Here is a 27,113-nt window from a genome sequence, read left to right as displayed (position 1 = left end):
CTGACACCCATTGACTGAGGTTATCGTACCCTGCTCACCATTTTCGGACCATTCGGACACCCTACTTCTTTCCTTTGCAGAACGTTGTAAGACTCTTTCCCTGGGAGTCCTCCACAATTCTTACTGTAACCCTAATCATCACTCATACTTGATGGTTGAGATCCTTGGCCCGTAAACACTGGCAGGTGTACTTTGATTGGTCAAAGTACAGAAAATGTGCATAAAGCACGCGCACTTGATAACAAACGTCTGTGGTTGTGTCTTCTTAACCATCGACATTTTGTGTTGCCACTCCGGTCTTGTAAGTCTTCAATTACCCCCCAGACAAGATGAGTGGAAAAGGAAAGAGCTATTCCATCGAGTACAAGAAAGGAATCATGGAGGACTCCCAGGGAAAGAATCTGATTGCTTTCTGCAAAGAGAAGAAGTTAGATCGCTGAATGGTCCGAAAATGGCGTGCAGCGTATGATAACCTCAGTCAACAGGGCAATGAGAGAAATGCTAAGAAGTGCAAGTGTGGCTCAGGTTGGCAACCATTATTTCCTGATCTGAAAGACATCATCTGTGAATGGATTGCTAACAGGAGAGCAAAGGCTTTGGTTGTGCACAGGGCTAATATTCAAGCATTTGCCCTTGCAATGGCACCACAGTTAGAAATATCCCCAGAAGAATTCAAAGCATCACAACATTGGCTGGATGGCTGCCTTCAGTGATATGAATTGTCTCTAAGACGATCAACAATACTGTTCAAGCTGGAAGATACTGAAGTTATTAAACGTGCACTTGTGTTCAAGTCCTTTGTTGATGGCATCGACTTTTCTAAATACCAACTCTCCAACATGATTGCTATGGATGAAACTACAGTATTTATGAGCCAAGGATCTCAAACAACAATTGATCAGAGGGGTGCCTCATCGATCTACATTCCCTCCACTGGTTACAAGAGGGCACGTGTTACTTGTATTGTATTTTGGCAATTCATCTAGATGGAATGAAAACCCCACCTCTAATCATTAGTAAGGGCAAGAAAGATAAGACTGAACATGTTTCAGGCATTCACATTCTTGAAACCAAAAAAGCCTGGTGCACACAAGCAGTTATAAGGAAGTGGGTCGATGTAATGCTGCCACTTGTTTTACAAGGTGGCGAAAGAGGTCTGCTAGTCTGGGATTCAGCCAGCACTCCCCGCTCTAAAGACATGAAATTCCTTGCATGGAGAATAGGTCAAATAATGATTCCCGCAGGAATGACTGCCTATCTCCAGACTCTTGATATTGCAATAAACAAGCCATTCAAGGACCATTTGCGCAATGACTACATTGAAAATAGAATGTAGAGAAATCAGCATGGAAACTTTGTGAAGCCTAGCTTGCAAGAGGGCTTGACTTGGGTGAAAAATTCATAGGATAAAATCATTGACTGCTGTGTTGCCAATGCACTACGAGCAGGCTACTTGGACAAGCAGTGCTCATTTAAGGAGAGCTCTATTGCTAGGCATGACAGATTGGGGCCAATGGTTCTACAGGAAATGGAGTCACAAGACATTTAGGCCAGAATTTGTCTATTAGATGAACATGAGCGAATATTGTGGAACTCGAAACCGCAATTGCGAGATCGTGGTGCAGTGAAGATGGGAATATTTGCCCTTTCCTCACTGTAGTGCGATCTCGGAGTTGGAATATATATTTAGGGGGGTGTGGGGAGCGCAGCCCCCCACAATTGCAGTTTTGAGTACCTGGATATTCGCTCATGTGAGCGTTCACTAAGATGAACTTTCGTTCATCTAATATAGACCCCAGAATTCAGGGGTTGGAGACTTATGACAATGTTCCAAAAGAAGATGACATGACTGTATTTGAATAATTTTTCCATTATCGAGGCAACAGAATGGACTGCTTCTGCTTTCAGTTTTATTCCCCTCCTCCAATACACATGTACTGAGATTTTTCTGCACTTTCTGTTAAGCATGAAATATTGCACTGTGAAAGCCAAGGTGTAGATATTCAGAAGTTGAAATGTTTGTTGTACTGTTTATGTAGAATTCTCACACAACTGTTAACTCGTTACTTAGAACTGTTGTCCAATAACAGAAAAGTACCAAATAAACGCCAATTTGTGTACATGAATTAATGCTGATTTTTGTACATGATTAAATGTTGCTTGTGTACATGAATAAATGAATAAATGTAGTTGGTAAATAAGGCATCCCCTGATAATAAGTCCTAATGCATATTTCAGCGGGGGAAGGAGTATAAGACCCTGTTTTATTTTTGGAGAAATACTGTAGCAACACACATTGCATGTTACTAGCTGTTTAATGACATGGTAATGAGCAATATTATTAAAATGGGATTCAGCAGATTCAAATTAGAGCAAGAAATACAGTGTAGCAATTTAAAACTGTATAGATTCCATAACTGCATGCCCTAGCATTAGAGTCCTTGACTGCGGAAAACAAGCTATAGTAGTCCCCAGCAGTCATACCATTGTATGCTATCACTCTTAGAAATGCTTTGCCATCCATCTTTGCTTAGCATTTCCTACCCTTAAGGACCTTGAAACTGTGGACCACTACTTTCCGGATAGACTTAACATGCAGGAGCTGGTCAGGCTGTTTTATCCTTACTTGCATGTCTATGGGTGTTAAACAGTACATATCTAGGCATATGCTAAGTTATGTGTAGCTTTGAGAGTACTAACTGCAAGAATGTTTCAGCCATCAACAGGACAAGTGGTTGGGGTGTCCCAGGAATCTACCTGAAGGATACTCTGCCAGTTCCTCAATGTCATGTTACATCATGTGAGGGGATTATATATGGTTTCCTCATTCCACAAAGGAAAGAGCAAACACCATACAGAACTTTAATTTTATAACATAACACATTTTTCAGAGGTACTGGGGGACAGAGACTGCATCCATATTGAAATAAAGGCCTCAAATGGTGAACTGGGAAAAATATACATTAACTGTAAAAATTTCCATTGCATCACTTGTCAGGTGGTCTGTAATGCACACAATATAATTTACAATATATCTGCAGACCAAACAGTTTTCCACATTTCCTGTATACATCACTGATACTGTGCCACCCCTGGCCATACCATATTTTGACTGCCATCATTGTCAGAGTTAGAGTGATTTCCAACAACAGTGGTATATCCATGGTGGAGGAGTTGGACAATATGTCACCTGTGAAGACACCAAGCAAAAATATGTACAATAATTAAGACCCATCACCAGTACATTAATTCCAGTAAACAAATGCAAATATTATCCATAGCCAGAGAACAAAACAGACATTACCGAGTACAACTGGTCTTCCAAGATGAAGCTGTGATCATCCTGCAGAAAAAAGGATACAGAATTTACTAATATGCAATACAGTTCACATATACCTAGTCTGCAGCTAAAGCATCACAGATGTGTACTTGGGACATCTTCAAAGGAGATTTTCAGATTCCACTATAGTTCTGCTCCAATATTCAGCATCCCACCACATCTAAGGGATACCTCTGATCCCCTCTGCAGAGAGATAAGTAAAGTCGTAAATCTCAGTTAATAGTGGTTTGATTCATGGACCACCTCCATTGCCCTAAGCTTCTGCCATGCAGGCATCATGCTCTTTAGCAGATGACAAGCTACCTGCATTACCATAATTTCCAACCAGGATGGCAGCATATTCTTCATAAGTTCATAGGTTCATAGAGGGTTGCTAGGCTAACGGACCTAGAGCCCTTACAAACCTAGCCATATTTATCCTGACTTGCACAAGTCATTGGTGGTTAGGTGAGTGAAGTTCACAGAGGTAAGCGTCTATGGTAGTAATACCAACTTCTGTAGAAGAGAGACATGGGCACCACCCTAGGAATGAATTTGCAGTCAGCAATCCATTGATCTAGGTTGCATTTGAAGAGGGTCATGGAGGTGCTCATGTGCAGTATGTATCATATTAATGGCTCAGTGTCGACATGCTGGCAGTTCCTACCCTGACCAGCAACAGTATTAAACCACATCCCACCAGGCATGGTTACAATAGGGTCATTCAGATATATTATGGCTGATTATCCACTGACCATGAAGATGGAGGCCCTGTAACAAGATCTCATTCTCTTCATGGGACTACTTAGATTTTCATGGATGTTTTTTTTTGCCAAGCATTATGCTGTATGAGGAAAAGGGAATTAGTACATTTCATGCACACAGCAACCTCAGTGCTACTGGCAGGTGCCTATAATTTATATATGTAGTTTGCAACACACATACGCATACCTACATAACCATTCATATAGCTTTGTAACATTGTGCGCCCTCCCCAAGATGAAAAGATGGTCAGCATCCATGGCATGCCCAACCTGCAGTTGACAACAGCAGGCAAGGGCATCAGACAAAATACCTCTGTCAAGTACCATCTGTGTGATGATTGACTGTGGCTGACCTTACATAAATGCAAAGGGATGTACACAAAAATGGTTACTATAAATGGCTATATTAAAAGAGACAATGGGTAAGGAAAGGAACATAAGTACAGACTGCATGCAAACACAATATGGCTACCTCACCCAGTGCCAATGGTAGATAGCTGAGTACTTCAGCTGCATGTTGTGCCATGCAGCCACAAAGCCACATAAAAATATTCTGCATTTTCTATTCTACAGGGGTGTCTCTGCCAATATTGATGATATTTTGCAGTTTGTGTCAGTATTATATAACTATCTGTAATGCAGCTAGTGACAAACAGTTAAACTACAAATATTAAGTCTGCCAATGTTTATGTCCACCTGTGTGTACATGGATTCACACAACAACATCAGACATGACTGACACCTGTAATCTATATATCTCTATATACATACGTATCTATATATATATCTATATATATATATATATATATATACATATATATCTATATATATATATATATATATATATATATATATATATATATATATATATGTATATATATATATATATATATATATATATATATATATATATATATATATCTATATATCGGTCTACCTGACAACACTCACATGCTAAAACACCGACAATGAAATCACCGACACCACAAAACCGAAAGTTCAGAAACACGAAACGTCACATTCCCAACAAACCACAATCCCGACACTCAACAAACAAAACATATCCCCTGTCCGAAAAGCACACACAACACAAGCACATCAAAAACCTTACAAAGCTACACTGAACAATACATACACAACTATCTATGCACTAACCTTAACCCAAACCCAAACCCTAAGGTCCATCGCTATCACACACTCACCTAACCCACACCCTAACCCTAAACCTAACTCACTTAACCCACCCCTATCCCTAATGTCTGTCACTATTGCACACTCACCTGACCTGTACCCTAACCCTAACTCACTTTACCCGCCCCTAACCCTACAGACCATCGCTGTCGCTCACTTACATTACCCGCACCCTAACCCTGGCTTCCGTCACTACCGCATACTTACCCACTAGCGCTCATTTGACATGGTGTTCTCAGCGTCAGGATTCTCAACTGTCGGTCATCTTCATTGTTCGATCTTCCAGTGTCGGTCTTCTCATCATCGGCGTTTCAAGCTTTTAGCATTATCAGGTAGAGCTATATATATATATATATATATATATATATATATATATTTTTTTTTTTTTTTGCTTAACGTTCATAATTGTACTATTTATTCAGGATCTCAGGCATTATGCAAATGCCAGCAAAATATCATGCTGTCCAAGCAAGGCAGGGGGAGATGGAGGGGGAACAATAGGCATACCTCTCCACCTCATAAATGGCTTCTGTCTTAAAATGTAGTTATTGAAGGATATGAAGTGTGAAACTCAAATGTCTGGATGACATTAAGGAATGAACTGTAATCATCCATGTATTACTTGAGCAGGGGAAAAGGAAACATTAAAGACTTTATGATAACGGGGATAGGCATGGGGTATATGGTGTGTGTGTGTATGTGTGTGTGTGTGTGTGTGTGTGTGTGTGTGTGTGTGTGTGTGTGTGTGTGTGTGTGTGTGTGTGTGTGTGTGTGTGTGTGTGTGTGTGTGTGTGTGTGTGTGTGTGTGTGTGTGTGTGTGAATATGTGAGGGGGAAGGGTGCCTATGCTTATACAATGCAAAAGCCAAAGTTAACCACAGTGAGAAGTGCTAATATGCATTTCACAGTAGTTAGGTGTGACTTATAGACATGCAAATTAGCTGATAATGAGGCTAATGTGTCAATAAAATATACCACATTGTGGTAACAGGATCTTTTTACAAGGTATTTTCATTAATCCCAGGGAATATGTTTTGTATTAATTCTTCATAAATGGTATTAAGGTGTAACAATTTCATGCACTGTGCACCTTATTTACCAAATGCATGTGTGTCTGATTAAATACATCTAATTAGACAATGGGCAAACTGCACTTCAATACCCTGATTGGAAAATGAGTGTTCTCCAGCAGGGTATTAATGTACAAACAATGCCCGCTGAGAAGAACAAATCCGCTGCTTCACGGCTGCTTATCAAGCCACTGTGGAGCTCGGACAGAAGAAACAGAATGGCCGCCATTATTTTATACTCACTAAGCAGTGGTTTTGCTGTTTAGAGAGTGTAAAATATTAAAAGGAAGAGAAAAAGGTAAGTGTGTGTTTGTTTATGTCTGTGTGTGAGTGTATGCGTGCATGCCAGTGAGAGCAAGCAAACCATTATTTTATACTCGCTAAGCAGTGCTTTTGCTGTTTAGCAAGTGTAAAATAGAAAAAAAAAAGAAAATGCAGTGTGTGTGTGAGAGTGAATGCATGTATGTAAGTAAGAGAGAGAGAGAGAGATCTTGTGTGTGTCTCTACCTGCATGTATGGGTGAATGGATACATTATAGCAGAGAGACTGTGTGTGTGTATGTGTGTGTGTATGTGAGAGACAAAGAGAAGGATGGAAAGAGTGAGAGAGAAAGTGAGAGTGATGTGTGATGTGAATGAGTGCATGTATGTAAGCAGAGGAGACTGTGTGAGAGATCGAGAGACAGTGAGGCTGAATGTGTGTATGAAAGCAGTTGGAGACTGATTGAGAAAGAGGGTGAGACAGATCTTGTGTGAGTGAATGTGTGTATGAATGAAAGCAGAGGAGTCTGTTTGTGTGTGTATATGTATGCGTGTGAAAGCAGAAAAGCCTGTGTATGTGTGAATGGAAGAGAAAATGGGTTGTATGTAAAATTGTTGTTTCACTTATTTTTTTTAAGGACTATATTATTTTTTTATAAATATTTGATGTAAAATGCTTCCTCCAACACCATTAACATATACTACAGCAAGTCTGAAACAGTAGGAGGAGGAACTATTTTACATTAATAATATATATAAAAAATATAGTCCTTAAAAAAATAAATAAACAAGTAAAACACAACAATTTTATAGTGAACCCATTGTCTTAGTGCAATAATGCCTTCCAGGGTGTGTGTTAATATAGCAATAACCCACGCCTGGGTAATGCTGATTTACCATGGTTATTTGGTTTGGTCCCGAGGGTGAAGCCCGAGGACCAAACAAAGCCAACCGTGGGTAAATACAGCATTACCCACACCCAGAAGTGGTTATTGCTATTATACATGACATTATTTAAGAAAAGAAACTATTACTTTTCTTAAATAATGGCATAGTATAATGCCTGTTTACTGCCCTTCCGCAGATGTCTGGCATCCACGGCAGTTTTGATGTACTGCACGCCTACGCAGTACATCAGAGCTGTGGGCAAAAGCAACGGAGAAAGCAAGTTCTCCGTTGCTTTTTATTTACTGTTTTTGCTATGTGAAATGGGTTTAACATAGCGAGACAGTTTTAAAATAAGCAAAGGAGATGTCCGTTACTTATTTTAAAACTGTCTCGCTATGTTAGACCCATTTAACATAGCGAAACAGTAAAAAAAGCAACGGAGATCTTGCTTTCTCCATTGCTTTTTTCGCTATGTTAAATGGGTTTAGCATGAGACAGTTTAAAATAAGCAACGGAGATCTCCGCTGCTTATTTTGTCTCGCTATGTTAAACCCATTTAACATAGCGAGACAGTGAGTTATACTAATGGAAAAAGTCCGACCTTTTCCATTAGTATAACTCGATTTACAATGTGCACGCTGGCCAATCAGCGTGCACGTTTTGGGGGGGTCATGGTATAATGTGTAATTAATGCCCTTGCACGGGTGTGGGCATTAATTACACATTAACACACACCCTGTCATGCACTATTGCTTGCTTATATAAGCAATAAAAATGCAAAATACCTCACAGTAATCTGTTTTATTGGAAAGCAGTTACTACATTCACTTATTTCATGTCAGAGAATGTACTAACTGTCACTAAACAAAATACAGCTAAAATTGCATTGTAAGAGGTTAACATGGGTAACCAATCTATACCAAAGAAAATCTATAAAGCAATCACGGAAATAATAACAATAACTTCAGCCCTTATATTCAAATTCTGGAATAAACTCAGCAGGTTGGAGCAAGGAAATGAGTTCTTATATACATAAACAATTTGGTCAAGGCAAGCATCATATTGACAACCAAGATGTAAATATGTTTTGTTCTACATTTACTCAGTGATGGGCAATGTTTTTATGCTTTGATTACCAGACTTTATAAGACTGTATCACTTCTGCAAGTGATAAATATATAAGCATAACAAGTTTTGGTTTTATCATGTTATAAAATGTTAATACTGTGTTTTTATTTTCTTCTTTTGGTTTTCTACCATGTTTGCATTGCAAGTTATTTTGCTGATGTCCAATAAAGTTGGTTAAGTTATTAAAAAATGTGTATCTGAGCATTTCATAAAGCTGACAAAGAGATTTATCTTTTAGGTTCTATGTTATGACTAAAGGAAGGTGCATTACGATCAAAAGGGGAATTACTATTAAATACAGCTATTCCTGAAAGTTATTTTTTAATGCTATTGTTTAAAATATGTTGCCTCTCCATGAACATAAATCAGACCCTAGTGAGCTGCAATGTGATTTGCCCATTCTACTGCACAGTACAGTAACTTCTGCAGTACTGTGTACTGTACAAGCCAGTGGTCTTGACCAATCAGATCACCAATACAGAGATCTCTTAACCAATCAGATCTCTTGTTTTCCGTAATGGTGGCAGTAACTGCTCTAGCAAGACATGCAAGCAGATTTATGAATGGGGAAAATGGGGAAAGGAAAGTGCAACAGAATTCTTCATTTTAAGGTAAAATGTGGGCAACTTTAAAGACTTTTATTTATTTTCACATTATTTCCAACATTGTGGCAGCCCATTCTTATCTATGGGTTGTTTTCAAGTTAGATGTCTGTAACTCAGGGACTGCCTGTAGCTATATATTTATGTAAGAGTACTCTACTAAATCAGGAGCCTTTTGCCCACGGAGCATCTTCAAAGTTCTGCTTTTCTTAATAAGGTTTATTTAAAAAGTGTGCATTTATACAGCTTGTACTGTAATACAATGTCTATCACTCAATAATAAATGATTTATTATTTAAATAACTTATCTTAAGCATGTCTCTTGGAGTTTAAAATAATTAAAGGGAGATATATCTGTAGTGTACATGTGTTGCCAAATCATATTATTACTTTAAAAAGTAATTTTATAATACATTAAGGTAGTCAGAGTTGCACAATAGGTTAATTTAGTTTCTCATTATTGCTACAATTTTGTAACCTTCAAAAGCTTTAGACCGAATACTTTAGGACAACTATAATTCTATTAGTTTGAGTGTGTCTGCATCAGATAGCAAAGTTCTAGCAGATCTTCATTTGTGATATTAAAGTTACAAGAACAGGCAGTATTAGAGCTAGAGAAAATAATACACTGATGTTCTTCATATTGACCATTGCTGCAGTAGCCTTAGCTTTATGGGTTACATCCTGTCAAAAACATAAAAGCTGGCCAGTTTCCAAAGTTTCAGACACCTTCAACTGTCAAGCAGCTTGACCTGAGCTGACTAAAAGACAAGTTTGAGCATGAAGCCCTTCAGAGCTTTCCTGCTGCTGAAGACTGTGCTTCTCTGAGGCTTGGAAGGATCAACGTTCAGCTTATCCTTTCCTTAGCTGAGCAGATAAGTTCCCTTTGGGGAAAACTTTCTGTTTTGTTCTTTTTTACTCATGTCTTATTATTTTTCTATTCAGGAAAGTTATTTTAAAGTTAAGAGAGTTGTGTTTTAAAAAATTGTCCCTAGACTGTAATGTACTTTTAAATGGAACACTCATTTGTGTCAAATTAAAAGTAGTGTTATCTAACTGTGAAATATTTTCTGTTGAGAAATTGTGTTTATATTTCCAATTTAGGGTTGCCATAATATTTGAAAGTGCTTTTTACTATTTTTTTTGTCTATCAAAAAAAAGTAAGTTTTGTTGGCTGGTAGTATTACTGGCACTGTTGCTTGTTTTCCCCAGGATAGGCACCAATTTCAGCTTGACCACAGACTATATTGTCAGCCCAGGGTCAGTCCTTTTTCCAGCCACAGAGAAAAAGTTAAGCAAACAACCTTTGCCACCACAGCAGACTAGCAATTTGCCTCAGCCTCAGGTGGGTGACTCTGCTGTAGCCATCTCAGACCACTCAGACTGCTCATCCTTTACCCCAGATCCTTCTGGTGTAGCACCTAAAGCCACTATTGTCCAGGTGTTAGTCCCATCCCTATGTCTGTTTTGGTTCCTTCAGTCAGCAAGGGAGAACCACTCTTGTCAATCCTGGGAGAAGGAACAGGAAAGGTTTCCCTGTTGTGTCAGAATGCTGTGCACATCCCTGAGGAAGCAGCAGCTGCCATTAGTAACATGGTATGCCCCATTTTTCCTTTCAAAAAGAAAAAGAAAAACAAGCAAATATCTAATCCTCCTCAAATTTCTTTGGATTGGAGTAGTTTACTCAGACTGGCTCAGGGTTTGACTCAGGCTATCAATCCTTTTTCTAGAGTAGTTTCCAGCAAAAGAAAGAGGGATGCTTCCTTTCCTGAAGAGATTCACGATTCTGAATCTGAACAGGAAAAACAGGAAGATGCAGGGACAGATTCAGGGTTTTGTCCTCAGATTTCTAATTCAGACTCAGAGGAGAGCTCACTTTCTGATCCTTCCTCTGTGGGGAGGGTTCTCTTTCACTGAAACTTTTGCTAGAATGTCCCAGTGTTTTTTAGTGGGAGAGCAATGAGGTTTCTCAGTCCCTCAGAAAATACTCTGAGCTGTTACAGAAGGATTTCCAGAACCTACACCCATTTCTCCTGTCCTGTCTGCTTTAGAGGATGTGTGTCTTATTGCCTGCAATTTTCCTGATAGTCAGCTGTCCCTAAAAGGCAGATAGGATATATAAAGTTCCTTAAGCTTTTAATTTTTTATACACTATTCCTAAACTGCCCCTTAATTGACTCCTTTGTTGCTAAGTACTTTCTAATAAGGATGGGAAAATTATTGATAGGTATGGAAAAATGTATACTTCTGCAACTTGAATTTCAGAATTTCAAATTGGCATGCTCATATTTTTAAGTTTATTCTGGCATATTGTGAAATTATGAGGAATATTTTAAAACAGCTTCTTCTTGTGAAGAAAAGTCTGCTTTAAATAACTTGGTTACTTCTATTACACAGGTCATTGCTCATTGTTTCCAGTGTGTGCATGACTCTGTTGATACTTCTTCCAGGGATATGGCCTCTGGTACTTTTTTAAGGAGGTCTACATGGCTGCATTCTCAGAACCTCCCAGATGATGTTAAAAATGAATTTTAAATGATCCCGTGAATAGAGATTTAGTGTTTGGCCCCTCTGCTATAGAAGTGATCAAAAAGTGTGATGGAAGGGGCAAGATGATCTAATGAATCTTTTAAGATTTTTCAGCCCTCCTTTTCCAAGTTGTCCAATGGATTTTCTTTCTCCTCATCCATTTTTGACAAAAAACAGGAAGAAAACAGTCTCAGTAGAATTTTGGTAATCAGATGTTCAAGAAGTGGCAAGGAGGTTCCAAAAAGAAGTCACAAACCTTCCAAAACCAAGGACACTTCAAGTCTGAATGACTACTCAAGAGACCTTGTGGCTCCCTCCCATCCTGGCCTGTTTTTTTTCCCAGAAAGTCTGAATCTCCATTTTTCTCTTTGGCAACAGATTGTTTCAACCAAATGGGTAGTGAAAATCATACATCAGGGTTATAGATGGCAGTAGAAGGAGATTCCTCCTTTCAAGGGAATAATTCCTCATCTTGGAGATCAGACTCTTTAGTTTCCATCTGTTATTCATCACATGCTGTCCAAAGGAGTGATAGAGCCAGTTCCTCCTTCCTAGGTGGGGAAGGGGTTTGATTCAAGGATGTGCCTAGTCACAAAGAAAGAAAGGAAATGCTTGGAGACCAGTTCTGGATCTTTCTTTCCTAAAGCTATCTGTGATAGTGCCCAAATTCAAAATGATGTCACTTCACAACCTGTTGCTCTTCTTCCTCTTTCATGTTTCCTGGTAAAACTAGTCTTAAAAGATGCTTATCATCACATCCTTATTCACCTGGACTTCAGGCTTTGCCGGAGGCTGTATGTGTGCCTGGATCACATCATCACTTCTCTGCCTTACCCTTTGGACTATCCACTGCAACAAGAGTGTTCACAAAGTATTATAGCTCATTGTAGTCTACAGGGCACCCACATTTTTTCTGGATTTAGATGACTTGCTTATCTTTGCAGCGGACATTCAAAAGTTTTTCTTGAGTCTCTCAGAGGATTGTGTTCCTAGTATGTTATCTAAGCACCTCAGTTCAAAGAGCTTTTCTTCCACATAAAAATAGGTCTTTATTTAGATCTATTTCTAAGGTTTTCCACTCAGACTTCAGTCATTGCAAGTGAATGTCTCAGGAGTTTGGGTCTGAAGGCATTTATGATTCTCAAGATACCCCTAGAAATACTCCAAAAGAGAAAGATACAGTGGAATCTGAAACCTCTTTGGCTATAGCATTGACACCCTTTATCTATTCAGATCCCAGTACTGGGTTTCTCAGAAGAGAAATCACTTGGTAGAGACAAAATGCATCCATAAATGTAGGTCTCCCCTTTTCTCTCCATGCGTCAAAGCAGTCAGACACCACAGATGCTTCAGACTTTAATTGGGAAGTAGTTTCAGGAGAGATAAAAGTGCAGGGTATGTTAGACACCAAGGACAGATGCAAGCATATAATCATCAAGGAGATGCTCATTCTGATCAAGGCACTCAATTCTCTGAAACATTTTTGGTTCCTGGGAACTGTTCAAGTGGTTACTGACAATATCACAGTGATGTGGTAGATCAGAAAGCAAGGGGAAAACAGATCACACCCCCTTTGCAAACTATCCATGTTAGGTTGGGATATAGCCTCACAACACAAACTCACTCTACAGGCATCCTACATTCTATTAGAGTAAATCTGTGTGGCAGAGAAGCCAAGCAGGTCCAAGGCAGACCCTCACAAATAAAAACTAAATCCAGGGGTCTCCCATGATTTGATCCATCTGTGCGAAGTTCCCCATGCAGACCTCTTTGCCTGTTCTCTGAACAATCAACTGTAAAAATTCTGCTGCAGGACTCCATGCAAGAAGGCCTGGTAGATAGACACCTTTTCTTTTCCTTGGACAGGAATGTTCCTGTATGCCTTTCCACCCTTTTCACTAATATCCAGGTCACCTTTGAAGATTCAGAATGAATCCCCCAAGATCATAGAGGTGACTCCATGTTGGCCCAGGCAACCATGACTCCCCTTTCTTTTCTAAATGACCAGGGCAATTACTACAAGCTTCCTCAAAGAATGGATCTACTCGCACAAGAACAGGTGTGTTTGATACACCCAAACATCAATCATCTTCAATTGACTGACCGTATGATAGGGTCTTATTTCCTTTTAGTCCTGTTTTCTGATGATGTGCAGCAGGTACTAATGGAAACAAGAAATCCTGCTACTAGAAAATCATATATTAGAAAATGGAAGCAGTTTTCTAGTTGGTGCCAACAACTTAACCAGCCCCCATTCAGTGCTAGTTGTTCTATGTAATTACAATATTTGTGTGAGTTACTATTCTATAGCCTTTCTTATTCTTCTATCAAGGTTCATTTATTAAATATTTCAGCATGTCTGCCCATAGACCCTCCTCTTTCAAGGCAGTCGGTTCTACCTGACATAGTCGAAACCACACAACACCGACAACCACATCACCGACACCACATATTCGACAGTCCATAAACACGAAACCACACATAACCGACAACGAAATAACCGACGGTACACAAACACGAAACCCCATACACTGCACACACCACAATAACAATTAAAAACAAAACACATCCCCATTCCACAAACCACACACACAACACAAGCACACCAAAATCCTTACAAGCCCACACTAAACCTTACCCTAACCCTAAGGTCCGCTACTATCGCACACTTACCTACCCGCTCCCTAACCCTAACTCACTTAACCCGCCTATCGCTCCCTAACCCTAACTCACTTAACCCACCCCTATCGCTCCCTAACCCTAACTCACTTAACCCACCCTATCGCTCCCTAACCCTAACTCACTTAACCCACCCCTATCGCTCCCTAACCCTAACTCACTTAACCCACCCCTATCCCCACAGACCGTCAATCTCCACACTTACCTGCTCGCACTAACGTCCGTCACTACCGCATACTCACACAGCCTTTCCCCATGTCGGCATCCTCGGCGTTGGTGTTGTCATCCGTCGTGTCGGTCTTCTGCATTGTCGATGTTCTGCCACTCGCGATTCGCGTCGGTCTTCTTCGATTTCGATCTTCTGGAGCTCCGGATTCCGATGTCGGTCTTCTGCGCTGTCGACGAAGTCAGGTAGAACCAGGCAGTCACATATCAAAATGTTCTTGGAAGGGGTTTTGTATAAGAGGCCTCCAAGTAAACCTGTGGCCCCTCCTTGGGATTTTAATTTTGTATTAGAGAAACTAACACTTGCTCCATTTGATCCAGCTAATCTGTCTGACTTGAGGTTCTTAACATGGAAAACAGTTTTATTGATTGCTCTGACATCTTCAAAAAGGTATATGAGTTGCAGGCTCTTATAGTGAGTCAACCCTACCTCATTTTCCACAAGGACAGGGTTTCTTTGAGAACTAATCCTTCCTCATGTTATGGTGTCTGAGTTTACTTTAAGCCAAACTATCATTTCCCCATTTTTTTTCCTGAACCTAAAAACGAGGGAGAAAAGATACTCCATACCTTGGATGGCTACAGACAACTTGGTACTAACTTGACAAAAGTAAATCTTTCAGATCAGCGGATCACTTGTTCATTTCTTGTGAAGGTAAGAAGAAGGGACAACATGTGTCCAAATAGATTATTTCCAAATGGTTGTCTAAGACTATGACCCCTTGTAATACTGACCATGACAAATCTATTTCAGGCACAACCAAGCCACTCTTTACAAGAGTTTTAAGGTCCTTAGCTTCTTCTATGTTTTTTTGGGAAGGACAAGATTCAAGAAGTATTCAAAAAGCTATGACTTGGTCCTCTGTCAATACTTTTAAAAAGCACTATAAGTTGGATTCCTTCTCTAGGTGTAAATCATGCTTTGCTTGGACCATTCTCCAGGGTCTCCTGGACCATTCTCCAGGGTCTCCTGGACCATTCTCCTTTCACCTCCCAAATACAGTTAGCTATGGTAATTTACCCATATAACTAAAGTTATTGCATCAGTACTCAATATGAACAATGTAGTACAGCTGTGTAAGTTGAACTTGCAACAATAGTGGATATTTGAATGATCACTGATGCAGTAGCCACTCCATCCCTCCATACCCCTTGTATTTTGGTGTTTTTTAAGCCAGAGTGTGGAGATTTTTTTTTTTTTTTTTATTCTTAACTTTGTCCTGCCAGGCCTTGGCCTCTCTCTCTGCTAGCAGGAAAGCTCGGAAGGGCTTTGCATTCAAATTTATCTTTTAGTTAGCTCAGCTTGAGCTGTTTGACAGTTTGGGCATGTGGAAGGTGCCTTTAAGCTTTGGAATCTGGCCACCTGTTATATCCTTGACAGGATATAATACATATTGCTAAGGCTACTGCAGCAGTGATCATTCAAACATCTGTTATGGAAAGTTAAACGTACACTACTGTACTTTTTTATGCCGCTCTTCTGAAATCACCTAATGCTAAAATGACTTTTATGTAAGGTTATTCATTTGAGAACACCAAGAATTAAATGTTACTTTTGATTTGCACATTCATGCTAAGTATATCAGAATTCTGTGAATTTGTGCAGAACTGATATAGCAGACAGCTGAATTCTCCTGACTGTGAGCAGACTTGGAATCTTTCTGATAGTCCAAACTGATAAGTACACTTTTTGCAACTCAGTTTTGACTGTGCTGTACTTTATTATTTATATTTGCTGCACTGTTTCTGTCCTTTGCTGCTGTTGTGTGCACTGTGTCCTTTGCTGCTGTTGTGTGCACTTTGTTTCTCTGGGTAACTCAAAAGCTAGTTTCAGGTGGAAGTTGTTGAGCCAGCCCATCTTAGCTGTTAGTCATTGCCTGAGGTGTATTTTCTGTGTTGTACCTCCACCGGGCAGTGCCGGTTAGCTACGGTTAAATTATTCCCGGCTCCACTAAGTCTCCTCTTCAGTTTTTCCCTTGAAAATAGTCTAACTCTCAACTTAAGCACTCAAAAAGCATCTTACAGCCCAGCACTTGCTCAGACCTAATAGCAAGCACTAATATACCCTGACACTGATTGCGCAGCAGGGCAAGGCTCTTTATTCACCCCTCACCAACCAAGCGACTAAGCAGCTCACAGTACTATTCAGGCATGACCAAAGGGCAACTTCAGGTGCACTCTCCAGTCCAGCTGGTGAATCTGGGTATCCTGAGGCAATGTTACAACTCCCTCATGTACACAGACAACCCTCTCCTCCTACCACAAAACACTAACATATGCCAGAGATGGAATTATACAGCCAAACTGGAAGCTAAGCTGGCTCCGCCCAAGACTGAAACAGACAGTCAAGAGGAGAAGGTTAACACTTGCACCACACCTCCAGCCGCACACAGACCTACTAAAACAGCACCGGCAAAAAATACACATAAATACACAAAATCATACTCGGAGGCTCTAAATAAAAACCTGCAAAAGCATCAGAGACCCCCAAAGCAGACACCCAGACAACCTGCACCTCCCGTCACAAACCAGACAACACATAAAACACAAAATCAGTGTGCCGCACAATCACAGCCCTTAAGGTGAAATAACATAACTAACACACTAGTAATAGGTGACTCTATAGTCAGGCACACTGATGTTCCACTCACTAGGCTGGACAAGCGGAAGGTTACTATTAGCTGCCTGTTGGGAGCCAGAATCCGCCACATAACACAAGCACTCAGGTCACTCCAAAAGACGTACAAATATGACTCTTTCATTGTTCATGTTGGTGTGAATGACCTGAGATGTACCTCCCTGAACTACATGAAAAGAGACATGGAAGAGCTCTCTGATCATGTAGCCCAGGCTGGTATGACCCTGACCATGAATAGCATCCTGCCCTCACCAAGAATGATACCTCAGTATAAAGAAAATAATGATCAATTTCAACAATTGGCTAAGCTTCTGGTGTCATTCAAAGGGGATCCAGTGCCTGTCAGCCTGGAAAGACATGCTCGACAAGCTGCATTGCTTCGCAAGAGACAGCTTGCACCTGTCACCCCTAGGCTTTTGAATATTAGCCAAGGCTCTTGCTGCCCCCATAGTGCCTTTTTTAGGCAAGGCTCAAAAGTCAAACCCACCTCTGTAAACAGCACAATTAACAAAAAACTGAGGGTTATGCTACTCAGTGCTAGGAGTTTAAATCTCAAAATGCACGCGCTCGAAACACTCCTCAGTATGGAGAACGTCGACATCTGTGCAGTAACTGAAACCTGGTTCAAGGCTCCAGAGAGCACCCTAGCACTATCGGGCTACAACTCATACCACATGTTTCAGTCACAGAACATGGACCAAAACACAAAAGGAGTGGGTGTATCCATATTCATCAAGGATACCTACACTTCCAGGTTAGTGGCACAGCATGATACCTCTGAGATCATCCATGTGCAACTAACATTGGGCAAATCTGCAATGCAAATTGTGGCCTGCTACAGATCACCCTCCATGACCCAGGACCACTACTCCACCTTTCTGGAGACACTGGAAAACATGACGTTCCTTCCGAACACCCTGATATTGGGCGATTTCAATTACCCTACCATTCACTGGGAAAACTACTCAAGTACAAATTCCCAGGCCCAGTGCTTCCTGGAATTCATCAACTCAAAACACCCTGGATCAGCTGGTAGACACCCCTACCAGATGTGAAAACATATTGGACCTGATCATCACCAACATGGGAGACAGGTGTTCTACACCGGAGGTCAACCCGTCACTGGTTAGATCAGACCATAAACTAATCATTCTGGATGTCCACACCCCAACACCACCTCCAACTAAGGAAACCACAGTAAAAACCTTTTCTAAAGCAAACTTCACCTTACTTAAGACAGAGGTGGTAAGTTTTACAGCCCCCACACTAAAGGATAACGCTGCCCGAGATGCAGAAACCTTTACAAATGCACTTTATGAGCACCTACAAGGATGCATGGATTGTGCCATCCCTAGCAAAACCAAGACTCACTCCTCTAAGAGAAGGAAACCAGTTTGGTGGACTCCTGCAATAAACAGGCTGTACAATAGAAGGAGGAAGCTAGTTCAGAAAAAAAGCAAATCCCAAGAAGGAAAGACATCCCTGATCAGTATCAGTAAGAAACTAAGGTCCCTCATGAAATCAGCCAAGGCTAACTATGATAGAAAAATAGCCAAGGATTCAAAAGATAACCGCAAAGCCTTCTTTAGCTATGTTAAGAATCTAAGCGGCAACTCACTGATATGCACTGAACTAGTACAAAATAGCACAAAATATACTGAACCCACTGATATTGTCAACATCCTGGCAGATAGATTCAGTGCAGACTTCACACCCCTCTCACCTCCAAAAGGGCCCACAACAATACCGGAAAAGTGTAGTGTCCCAAAAATCACAGATGCACAGGTGAAAACAGCCTTTTCAAAAGCCAAAAGCTGACACACTCTGGCTAGGCTTATAAATGCCCTTGGGCAGATAGCCTAGTACCTACCTATGAACCTATGAACCCATTACAAACTGCATGTGCAGAGCTGATATAGCAGACAGCTGAAGTCTCCTGACTGTGAGCAGAGTTAGAATCTTTCTGATATTCCAAACTAAGTGCACTTTTGCAACTCAGTTTGAACTGTGCTGTATATTTGCTTTATTATTTATATTTGCTGTACTGTTTCTGTCCTTTGCTGCTGTTGTGTGCACTTTGTTTCTGTCCTTTGCTGCTGTTGTGTGCATTTTATTTCTCAGGGTAACTCAAAAACTAGTTTCAGATGGGGGTTGTTGAGCTAGCCCATATTAGCTGTTAGTCATTGCCTGAGGTGCATTTTCTGTGTTGTACCTCCATTACAAACTGCATTTCTGTGAATTTGTGCAGAGCAGATATAGCAGACAGCTGAATTCCCCTGACTGTGAGCAGAGTTGGAATCTTTCTGATATTTCAGACTGATAAGTACACTTTTTGCAACTCAGTTTGCACTGTGCTGTATATTTGCTTTATTATTTATATTTGCTGTACTGTTTCTGTCCTTTGCTGCTGTTGTGTGCACTGTTTTCCCCCCACCCCCATTCCCAAGTGTTCTTCTAGTCTTAAACTTGGTGGCTTTGGATTTGCCCACCCCTGCTGTAAATATGATTTTCGTCACTGCCCCCAGCTCAATCTCATTTGATCTCTCAACATAGTGCAGTGAGATTATTTGGACAGGACTACCACCTTGCTTCTTTGACTTTGAACACTTCTGTTTCTTCCCTCCCCACTTAAAAAATGTACACTTTATTCAGCTGCTTTTACTGTAATTGTGTTCTTCATACTTCATTACCTTATGTTTGCTGTGTGCTCTTAAGTGTTCAAGTGCTTTTATTCTGCTGCATTTAATACTGCTTGTTAGTAGCTTAATTAAATGTATCTGTTATTCTAAGCATTTTAAGCTGTGGTTTTAGCACTTATGCTTCAGGCGAGTTACTTTATATTTAAGAAGGTTGTTGTGGTCAACACTCTTGTGGGCAAACCCTTAACAAAACCTTCTCTCCATAAAGTCCTACATACCATTGCTAGAATCTCCTTGTGTTCTGACTGAGTGTGCTTCTCAAACAATCTGAAAATATGCAGCTGATAAGTATATCTTTTGGCATTTTTTAACTGTTCAGAGTTCTGCACTGTATTAATTTTTGCTTGACAGATTTATATATGTAGCACACACTGTATTTCATTGTAGAAGTAATAGTCTGCAGTTTTCCATTATACCACAAGGTGGAGCTCCTTTTCAGGAATATAAAAGACAATTTTGAAAGTGAAAGAAGAGACTGGAATATTAGCTGAAGAAGGGAAGACTGAAAGACTAGCTGAAGGGAAAAGGGCCTTGCAGCATGACTGGATTTTTTTTCTTCTATTGTTTTGGGACAGAGAAGTGAGGTAGCAGTTTGTGTCTGTCTCTTGCTGAAATTCTGGATGATGGTATTTTGTGGATTCAGGAGAGAAGTCTGAAACCAGTAATTCCACACCTGCATATGAGTCAGCAAGAGAAGGAGTTCCCTTGGGCCTAGTGCAGAGATGTCATAGATGACTACCAGAGTTCTGGCAGGTGTTTTTCCATTTTTCTCATCGGAGGAACTGTGGTGCCTGGTTGCTGGGATATTCTCGATGGAGTGGTAAGAGGCTTTTGGACGTCATTTTTATACTTTTATAAGATTGTGGATCCCCCCCAAATGCTTTGTGGATTAAATAACTGGGATTCATATGAGCTCCAACCTTGGGCCCCATCATGCTGGCAGTAGGACTCTAAGTAGTCACTGACCAGTGAACAGGGTACAATAGAGTGTCTCATAGTTGGACTGTTTAGATTGATCTAGGGGATAGAGGGTGTTAGTACTGTTGCTGTAAAGACTCTTTATTACTAAATGACATTGCATTTTTTTCCGTGTTTGTATTGCTGCATTGTAAAAGCTTTACTGCTCATTGATATTGCCTTTGTGTGCATGTTTGAATGTCAAGATCTTTTCTATTGAGTTCTGGGGAAGGGGGTAAGAGGGTAAATGTATGGTTTCATTACATGCATATCTCACTCTGCCTTACTGCTAACTGGTGCACTGTTGAAATAATTTGTTTGTTGTTGTGCTATTACCTTTTAAACTAAAGTGTCACCTAGAACAGAATCTGTTATCACTTGCCACCTTGGGGTGTTGGGCCTTAAGAAGGGGTGTCAACAGAGTCAGGTAGGAAGGAACCCATATCTACTTCAGCTACACCTGTGGGTGCGCTACAATTGGGGGCTCATTCAGGATTCCCTGTACAGCCTTGAACTCCACCCTATTCCCCTGTACATGTGGAAAGCAACTCCAGCAGCAAGATGAACCCAGAAGTAACTGCTAAGTGGTGCAAACGGCACAATGCTCAGTCAGAGCACTGGTTAGTTCTAGTATTGCCAGGAGTCACATGGACTGATATGCAAATACATCAAGTCACAGGATCCTTACCAGTTGTAGGGCTTGGATTTTTATTAGACAGCACTATGGACATTACTGAACAGAGCACATTGGCCTTATTAGAATGGAAAAGTCCTTTAATATATGAGAATATACCTTTGAGTGTACAAATTTCAGGTGAGAGTGCAGTCCATGTGGTAATCCCTGAAAAGTGCACTAACCCAGCAATATCTGTGGAAGTTATCCAAGTAGGTCAGGACCTTACGGCAGAAGCTGCAGCTTCACTGCTCATAAATACTATAGGGCCTGACATTTTGAATGCTTTGGGAAGTCTTGTAGAAAAATGCTTACAGCCTACACAGCCATTCACTGGGTTTGGCTACCACAAATTGCATTTCTTTTCTGGCAAATGACCCACACCTCAGGGAGAGGACGATTTTGAATCTTGGATGGATCAGGCTTCACAAGCCCTAGAGGAGTGGGATATCCCAGAATCTCAGAAGAAGCAGCAGATAGCTGAAAGTCTAAAGGGATTAGCAGTGGATACCATATGCAACCTAAGGATGGGTAAGCAAGATTGCACAGTCAAGGACTATTTAGGAGTACTGCAGGATGTTTTTGGAAGGACTGAGAGGGCTGCAGACCTACTGTATCAGTTTGAACATACATACCAAGAGGATAGTGAGAAACTATCTCATTACATTAAGCGATTAGATAAAATGCTCCACCAGATCATCCTAAACAAGGGGGTGGAGCCTAAAGTAGCTGACCAAGTACAGATCGGACACATTTTACAAGCAGCTCAAGCTATGGACCCCATTATGTGGAAACTGAGGATGAGAAATAGGGAGGAGACTCTAACTTATTCTCAGTTGGTTAAAGAAGTGAAGGAAGAGGAAGCCCTGTTGGAAGCAAAATCTCAAGGTTCAACAGCAATTAAAGCAGTGAGTGAACACAAGCAGAAGCTTATAGCTGTGCTTACTATTCAAACAGGAGTCATGGCCCAGGGTGTCCACGATGTAGAGGTGTCACAGTTGCAGGTGCAGGTGTCTTCCTTAACTGACGCCTTAGCTCAGGCCACCAAGACAGTTGCAGAATTGCAAAAAAAGTTGTAACTTTAGCTAAAGGGAGGAATACATTGGCTAGAACCTCCACAAAAGGACTCAGGGAGGAAATGAATCAGCCAATGTTCAGAGTTCCTAATGGATTTTGTTTTCGTTGTGGGGATGCAGGGCATATAAAGCAACAGTGTCCTGATGCAGAGAACTTGAAAAAAGTGAACAAACTATTAATGGTTAGTGCAATGCAGGGAAACTTCAAAGTGCCTCAGTGAAGGAGCCAGCTGAGTGCCCAGTTACAAAGAGCACCATAAAATCTAACATCAAGAGACAGCATCCTGGATCTCCTTTCCACACTAACCCTTGAAATAGGGGAGAGAGAGACTACCTACTATGCACACTTCCAGCTCATTGGAGGTGAACAACAGAATTGAAAAGCCATCTCAGCAAAAATCTCAGTATCTGAGACTGTAAAGCATTACTAAGAAAGAGTCTTAACCATTGAAATGGCAAGGTCACCCGGTAATACCTCAACCTCATGCTCGCTGCCATGCAGCTGAACAACACCAGAAACAGAAACTACCTGATGGTCTATTGGGACTGACCCCTGTTGTGTCAGTAAAAATAGAAGGGGTGTATAGTAAAGCACTGTTGGATACTGGTGCACAAATCACCATTCTGTTTACATCTGTCTAAATCTATTTAAGATTTATCTGCATTTTAATGACTTAGTTGTTTAGTTGAAAAGTGAAAAAGCTGGTTCAGCTGATCAAAAATAAACTGCTCAAAAAGTACTGACATTTTTCAGTGACATCACAGAATAATGGGGATCAGGGAACTTGCCTTTTCCCCCAATGTAGTGTGATTTTGGTATATATAATTAGCAGGGGCTATAGGGGCACATACCACATATGCAGGGTTTGGGGGCTTGCTTCCCAAAAAATATATATTTTTTAAAATGTTTTGTGGGTTGAACTTTTAAGATCAATTAGAGGATGGGTGATCTGTACATTAAACCCTGACTGGAGAATGACCGCTCTGCAGCAGGGTGTTAATATACAGGTAATAGCCACTGAAAAACAAGTCCACTACTGTAAGGCAGCATGTTAAGCTGTTATGAAGCACAGACAGGTAACAACAAACAGCTACCATTTTTACACTTGCTAAACAGTGCTTTGCTATATAGTGATCACAAAAATTAAAAAAAAAAAATAGCTAAATTGAACTAAAAAAAAGAATGTGCATGTGTGTGTGTGTGTATATTCATTTGTGTGTTTGTATATGAATGTGTGCTTCTGCAGAGAGAGAGAGATAGAGAGAAAGAGAGCGAGAGAGAGACATACACACAGAGACAGTGCTAACTACAGCAGGTAGCCCATCAATGTGTATTTGTTAAAAAGTAAAGGTATGAAACTCTTAAAGTTAGGCATCATTGACTATGTTTGTTAGATTTTTACCTGAAATGAAATTTGCAGTGCTACTCACCAAAACTAGACACAGTTTTTGTTAGCACTCTATGTATTTTTTATTTCATTTGCTTACGAGATATATGAGGATGTGTTTCTGCAACAAATTGTCTAATTGCTCTGTGTGTGAGTGTGTGTGTGTGTGTGTGTGTGTGTGTGTGTGTGTGTGTGTGTGTGTGTGTGTGTGTGTGTGTGTGTGTGTGTGTGTGTGTGTGTGTGTGTGTGTGTGTGTGAGTGCATTTGTGTTTCTATCTGTGTCTATTTATGTGAGTCTATCTGTCTTTCTAGATGTGTGTGCGTTTTAAGTGTTTGAATCTGTCTGTCTGAGTTTCTGAATGTATTTGTGTTCTTGTGTGAATGTGTATGTGTGCGTTTGTGTAGACATTAAATACTTAAATAACTTATATTTTAGATGAAAAATACTTCCTTCAATAAAAATTCCATATACAACAGATTTGAAATACAATAATGCTCTCCAGGGTATAATAATATATACCCAAGTAAGACATCCTAGAATTGGTCTGGACAATCTTAGCATAATTTGCACAAGGGGCTGAGCAAACTATGCTACCTAAGTAATGCTACCTTATTACTAATACTACTAGTTCTACAGCGATGACCACAACTAACACAAATATTCAAGTTAAGCAAACTAAACAAAAATGAAATTATTACATATTCTGAAGAAAACATGATATTTGACAAAACAAGCATTAGCTGACCACTCTGTGCATCAGGCATAGGCAACCCTAAATCACAGAATTGTGCAAAGAACAGGGCACAGCCTTCATTACTTGCTCTGTGTGTGTGTGTGTGGGGGGGGGTATAGGAGTGCAAGTCTGACAGAAAAGAAGTGTGTGTGTGTGTGTGTGTGTGTGTGTGTGTGTGTGTGTGTGTGTGTGTGTGTGTGTGTGTGTGTGTGTGTGTGTGCATGTGTGTGTGCGTGTGTGCATGTGTGTGTGTGTGTGTGTGTGTGTGTGTGTGTGTGTGTGTGTGTGTGTGTGTGTGTGTGTGTGTGTGTGTGTGTGTGTGTGTGTGTGTGTGTGTGTGTGTATGTGAAAGATGAGATAGGAGCAAGTTTGCACTTTCAGGGCCGGTATTTCCAGATGTGAAGAAATCAATTTTGAAGAATATTTTGTGTGTATGTTACTGAATGTGGGTCTCCAGGAACACAGCTAAAACTACACCCTGGCATCCTAGACAGGTGTGAGCCATGCATGGTGGCAGATGCACTTCATCTTTGATACTCCTGACCACCTGAACTACCTCTGCCAGGAGATGCCCTGTTAGTTCCATGACCTGACTTGAAGGTAGGGTGTTACCTGAATATGAAAGATGTCTACAGGATAAGCTGTCATCATAACTACATCCATGACTACAACCATGTGGCTAACTACATCTGTATGTGGATACATCCACCACTGATGGAGAGTGGAATAACACCACTGCTGGAGTGGGATCTGTCATGGCCATGGCCACACTGGCTAACATCTGATGATGAATCAGCTGTTCAGCATCTTGGATGCTCAACCTCCCCAGCAGATGTTCCATAACAGACAATGGATGGTTCAGTTTGTCATTCATTCTGCCCAAGGATTCACACACATGATTTATATAGTATTGCATGTCAGAATGCATGATATACAGTAATGTTACTAACTCTTCTGAGGCCCTGATGGAACCTGCCTGTGCCTCCATGATGGCCCTGCACATATGATGGATGGCAGATACTGAGACGCCAACATCAGGGGAAGGGTGGTAAGAATGCCTTCTCTGAGCACCTGTGCCAACACTCATGTGTGATACTTCACCTTTGCAAAGGCTAGGGGAAGAATCCACCAGCTTTCCAACTTGGTTAACCACATTGCCCTGATCAACCATGTTATCAACCTGTCCACTCTCTGATGGTTCCTTGTTTTGGGTTTGCAAAATGATTGCATCCAGACAGTGGGGACAGGAGACGGGAACCCCAACATCCAAACATCAGGCAGAGGGAGGTCCACAATTCTGATGTGAGGCTCCCCTGTGAATACACCAAGAAATACAAAGGTAATTACAGTATATTACTTATACCTGAATAAAGCAACAGCACATGCAAATGCAAATAACCTTTACAGTAATATGTATATATAACTAATACAAAAAATACCGGAATCAAGTGTAAGAACAAATTCAATATTGATTTTGAATATTTTGCTTTTGATATTTATGCATGAAAACTGACACATAGTAAATATAGTCGATTAATAAAATTCAGAAAGTAAAAATTCAGAAAGTAAAAATTTCACTACTAATCGAAAACGTATTGTGATTGTCAGCGTTATAAGCTATTTTTCTCCTTGTGGATTATTAAAGATTTTCGTGTATCCAAGAGCAGAGCCTGATTTCCTTCAAGTGTGTGGAGTATATTTGAAATATGTATATATAACTAAAGAAAAAAAACATATGCCCATAACATGTGCAGATGATCATTGCACATCAATGCCAAATAACTCTAGACATAAAAAATTCATTTGATAGAGATAAGTAGAAAATTAAGAGAACTTAATAGAACCCTTCAACTTTATATAATTTCTATATAATTGAATTACATAACTGGACATCATTATATGAAATCTGGTTGGCCTCCACCTCTGTTCCAACATCCATAACAGCACTATGGAACTTATCTGAGCTTCCTGGATTCCTTGCAGTTGACAGAACCTCTTCTGTCTCAGTGGTGATCCAGTAGAAGGCCCATTGGGGTAGCTCATTGTTCCTGTGCCACAGCCTTTGATCTGTTAGTAACAATTTTAATCATATCATTGGCCCTATGTCTGACACTGTTGTAGTCACATCCTTGGCCACTCATAACATTCATATCAGCGACCACCTCCTGTCAGACACAGTCACAAAAGGGCTTGTCATTTAAATGAGGATCTAGGAACCATCCCCATTGGAAAGAGAGGGCGTGGACTATGACCTCTTTCTCAGCATCTGAGAATGGAGGTCTCTGTGGGACTGA

This window comes from Protopterus annectens, chromosome 17.part0 (assembly GCF_019279795.1).
Source record: "Protopterus annectens isolate FY-2018-M chromosome 17.part0, PAN1.0, whole genome shotgun sequence".
NCBI lineage: Eukaryota > Metazoa > Chordata > Ceratodontiformes > Protopteridae > Protopterus > Protopterus annectens.
The sequence above is the reverse complement of the archived record's forward strand: the minus strand, read 5'-3'. Positions refer to the sequence as shown.